Source organism: Coffea eugenioides, unplaced genomic scaffold, assembly GCF_003713205.1.
Source record: "Coffea eugenioides isolate CCC68of unplaced genomic scaffold, Ceug_1.0 ScVebR1_2750;HRSCAF=3834, whole genome shotgun sequence".
Classification (NCBI taxonomy): Eukaryota; Viridiplantae; Streptophyta; class Magnoliopsida; order Gentianales; family Rubiaceae; genus Coffea; species Coffea eugenioides.
Window position 1 is genome coordinate 21,725 of NW_020863264.1, and position 5,252 is coordinate 26,976.

Sequence of the window (5,252 nt, forward strand, 5' to 3'; positions counted from 1 at the left end):
ATTCACAACCATCATATTTTTCGATTTTTTTTTCACGGTCTATGAAATGTTTCAAACAATCTTCCTATGTAATTCATTGTATATGAATGACATATTGCCTTATTATGTTCTTCTACTCGTTAAATTTTTTACTTTTGCTTTGATCCTTATATAGTTGTTTATCCTATTTGTTTAGCATATTATTACACTAGTAACCAACATTAGTGTAGAGTGAAAACAACATATTTTATAATGGGAGGCAATGAAGATACAAACATGGTTTAAACTTAAAAATAAATAATGGATGGTAAATTTGAAGTTGAACGCTTAAATAAGTACAACAAATGTGGGTAATTAAATTATGTTTTCGAAAATAATAATTTAAGGATTATTAGCAATTTTACTAATCATATACAAGTGAATTTACTTTTAGTTTGCTTTCACGTAGTAAATTTTTCAAACACAGCTTAGATGCAAGCATTTTACTGCACTATTTAAGCAATACAGTCTCACGTCATCAACAAAATAACCAATAATGAATAACATTGAAAAAAGTGATTATGTATCCAAATATTTCCATTAAAAGCAATAATAAAAGAATTTATATTAAATACTTTAAGCGCTATTTAGCAATTGTACTAAAGTATATTGTATTTCAGTCGGAAAATGTGATATATATCACTTATTCACGATTATGGATTGACATATATTTATCTTTAGTATGCTAAATATTGTCAAAGGAAGAAATAAGGAATAAATTTGCATTTACATTCTAATTTTAGTACAAATATTTTGGTTATCTGTGGAAAAGTTCAATCTAAGGCACCACCTTTAAGTTTGGTGTTTGGGGAAATTGAGATAACAAAAGAATTATAAAAATAGTTTATTCAAATTAGGCGAGACATTTGACATCAAATGCCACTTGTCTGTTACTTTTTTTACAACTTTTGAATGTATATAAAAGCTTCTACATCTATTTTAATTTTTTAAAAATGTGCATCCCTTTACTATTTTGCACATTTCATTTGCCCAATTCTTTTCAATAAACAACCTAGGTAACTATATACTTTGGAGTAGTCATACTGTGACGCCCCCACTTCTCCCAAGGGCGAACCCAAGGGTATCTGCGGGACGCCTGCCCAACTCTCGGCAGGACTCAAGACAAATTGATTCAAGCTTATCGATACATAACAATTAATACGAGCCAAATAAAGAAAAGTCGCTTCCATAATCAACCATCCAAGGCTCACACCACGAGTTCAAAATACATCAGTTAGCCAATCCTTACATCAAGTTCCCAAAAGATACATCAGTTCCCCAAACTATACAACAATCACAAGTCCAGCCAAAACATTTGAAACCCTAATACCAAAATACATCAAAAGGGGTTCCTCCGAAATTCACTTCCTCCATTCCTGTTAAGGAAAACAAACTAATGGGATGAGCCAATACTCAGTGAGGCCAAGAAACACACATGCAAACACATAACCCAAGTAGCCGCAATTTACATAGTAAGTAAAGCTATAAAGTTCGGATAATTCACATTTCGAATAGGAAAAATAAACAGAAACAATTCAAGGATACTGTAGCTCTCAGGAGCTAAATTCCACGTAGTCGAGTCAAAGTCTTGATCACATCTCACGTTGACACTCCGCCAACCACATAAGTATCGAATCCGTAGATACACCACTTTTCTTCGAATCCCGTCACCGTTACACCCCCTTACCGGGCCCGCTCATCAAATTTTTTTTTTGATAATACTCGAGTATATCATGGCAATACTGCACGAGTAATGCCGAGCAAGATCTCTCCAATAGATCATGCTCTACGAATATCTCATGGTTTGCTAAGCTTGTCGACCAAGCCCATGCTGGCTCGATTCGCAAAGTTAGCCAATGAGTTTGGGCGTCCCCTGAATACGAATATGAATGAATGCAAATACGAATACGGATATAAGTCGATGAGCAACGCTCAAATCGACGATTCCAAATAGGAATCACAAATACGGATCACATATATGAATCACAAATACGAATCACATCCACATTACTATGTACAAGTCGAATATGAATTCACATAGCAAAATTCAAATATAAGTTCATTCGAAAGAGAGCGAGTGCGATAAAGTACACACTCGTCTCAAATTTTCAAATTCACATAACGGATAAGAACCAATTAACCATTTAGCAACAAACTCATGCACTTGACACTCACAGTGATTCAAGTAGCAAGTTCAAATGATGATTTAGGCGTCTCCCGTGAGATCCTCTGGAAGGTCCTGTTGAGCGCCTGAGCATTTAATAATAAACTATCACTTATACATCCCAATTAATAAGGAAGATTGTACCCTTGTACAATCTAAGAAAATTTCACGAGAATGAGCCTTAATTACTCGTAAATCGAGGCTCAAAAGTGAGGTTTTAAAACACAAGCAAAATCTGATTTTCATCCTTGAAATCGAGTGTAAAACGATCCAGTGATATCAAAGGAAAAAGAGAGAGTTTGCAAAACTCCATTTCCTTGAAGTTAGAAATTTTCAGATTTGTTACACTTACTTTGAAAAATCGTATCTCACTCTCTACACGTCCAAAATTGGAAAATTTGGTACCGTTGGAAACTACTTCCAATATACTAAAAGTTCCTAGAATACACTTTTCCATGATTCCAAATGGCAGGCATTCAAAATTGGCTCAAAGTTACTGTTTTAAACTTGCAAGACAGTTTTGAGGTTGGTTTTTCGCCAACTTTGGAAATTCGGTAAAATTCATACGTTGCAAACCAGCCTCCGAAATTTATAACTCATTTAGAGTTGCAAGTAAAGTTTAGGACAGAACAAGCAGATCAAGAATCGGAGTTTTGAGCACCGAGATACGGTCGCTCAAAGTTGGAGGAAAAACGAAACTGTTAAGCTAGTTTCCAGATTTGAGTTCCAAACTTTGGGACTTTAGTTTGGTAGCAAAATGGACTCAAAATGGCACCAAATTTGGTATGAATATACTACCATATAAGGGCCACTCCCTTGCCAAATTTCATAGAAAAATATGAACGGGAAGTCAGTTAACAAAACCGTTGAAATCGCAAGAAGTTCGAAGGCTAAGCTGCCTTTGAGCTTCCGTTTTGCCGTTTTCCAAACATTTGGCCAAGAAACGACTCAAACATGATTTATTCCAGTAAGTAATGTCTAAAATATGTCCAAGGTACATTTGATCGGTGATTTACACCAAGAAATTTCGGATAACAAGTCCCAAATCATTGCTAGTTCAAATCTGTCCAAATGTAAGGTATTCCTTCACCAGACCAGATTCGAGTTTTGATCATAAATCACTCAATTCAACTCAGAATTGAGCGTGGTTGGTGGCATTGGAAAATAGACTCATAAGGCTACATTTTCTCAGAAGAAACCATTTTCAAAATCAGTCCATAACCAGCTCGTTCGTGAGCATTAAGTTGCAGCTCATGAGCTGCCTTCCAGGAAGCAACGAAACAGGACAGTGGATTTCAAATGAATGGTTTGGCTAGCTCAAGTAGAACCAGGACATGAATTTTATACCAACAGAAATCTAGGAATGTCTATTTTCCAGTGCCACAAACGGCACTCGATTCCGACATCGGAGCAACAAGTTATGGCCGAAACAAGAAGACTGCCTGGGCAGTGACGGGATTCAAATTCCAGATTTTCAAGCTTTCGAATTTCCGACATTTGGGTGATCAAATCATGTTATTTTTCAATGAAACTTTTTACACAACCAATATAACATGTAAACAACATAAAAAAACCATTAGAACCTCAAAATTTTGCACAAAAGTGGTCGAACAAACCAGGGGCAAAATGGTCACTTTTGGTCATTGCACCATCCATGAGTTTCTATCAACAACCCAACATTAATCCACCAATATAAGCACTAAACCAACATTATTTTCATCATCAATCATCAAATCAGTCCTTCCATCAAAAGTGGGAGTTCATAGAGCCCACCAAACAAAAATTCATCATAAACAAGACTACCCACATGCATGCAAGAGTTTATACGTGTAATTCTACTTCCATAAACCAAAATTCGAAGGTCGGATCGTTACCTACTTGTGTGATGAACAAAGACAGAATTTTTTGGTCCCCTCTTGGCCAAGAAAAACCGTGAAAAGCTCCCCCTTTTTGCAGCTTAAAATGATCTCTAAGTGTTTAGCTAAGTGTGGTTAAATTTTGGTGTGATTTGGTGGAAGATTTGATGAAGAAATGAAGAAGAAATTGGAAGAGCTTTTTGGTTCTTTTTCTTTCTTGATGCACGGCTGCTATGGTGAGGAAAAGAGTGTGTTTTGCAGCTGAAAAAGCTTCTTGAGAGACTTAAGAATGAGTGGCTCAAAATGCTCCAAAAGTCAACTAGGACTAGTGCGCACACGCGCGCGTTTCGCACTCGATTCCTCTTGAGTTTATTTCACTAGTGCATTAAACCTCTAATGCACTTGTATTCATACTATTATTATTCACTCTTAATGGTCTAAAAATCATGGTCTTAAGTCCTTCAATTAATCGCACGCGTAAAAACGCATACTTCCGATTTGTGCACGATAAAGTCGAATTTTCAAGAATTTCTTATAACGATAGTACTAATAACTATCAATTGAGCACTTAAACATAAAATTACCTATTTCAGCACCATTGTGTAAGTCTCTAATTTTCCAAACTTATTGTACTCTCAATCGGTTAAAATTTCCAAACACTTTTTTTTCTATTTTCACTAAACGAGCTTCCAAAAATTAAATTTTGAAACGAGTCACTTTAAAAATATAATTGAGTTATAGACCCATGTAATTAGGTCTAAAGAGTTTAGAAAATAATATTCGGAGTAAATGGCCAAGTAAATAATTAAATAAGTTAGAAATGGGAAATTTAAATAAGTAAATTTTGCGAGTCCTCACATGAGTCGAGTGTTAATTCCTCAATTCTCAAATTAACTTTTCTTAATCTACTATTGATCATTCTTACTTCTCCAAAATTAATACACTCTCAATTCAAATGTAGCCTCGAAAAACGTGTATTCGTGTTCCGAACTAAACGAGTTTTTTAAAAAATAATTTTTCTAACAAAACGCTTTAAAAACATAAGAGAGGCGTTTTTCCATATAAATGGATTTTAAGTAGTCGAATTAAATAATTCGGAGAAAATGAGTGAATAACTATTTAAATAAACCAGTAATATATGACGATAATAAGAAAATTTTCGGATCCTCACACATACCTATTCAATTGTAAAAAAAAAAAATTCAATGATGTTA

The 5,252-nt window shown here is 34.8% G+C and overlaps 1 long non-coding RNA gene across 1 annotated transcript; it reads right to left on the reverse strand.

The window, feature by feature from the left end:
* Positions 1 to 1,188: 1,188 nt before the first annotated feature.
* On the reverse strand, positions 1,189 to 4,271 carry LOC113757120. The gene is made up of 2 exons (XR_003466187.1): positions 4,057 to 4,271; positions 1,189 to 1,394 (listed from the first exon to the last, which is right to left on the reverse strand). It is a non-coding gene; the product is annotated as an uncharacterized LOC113757120 (long non-coding RNA).
* Positions 4,272 to 5,252: the final 981 nt, after the last annotated feature.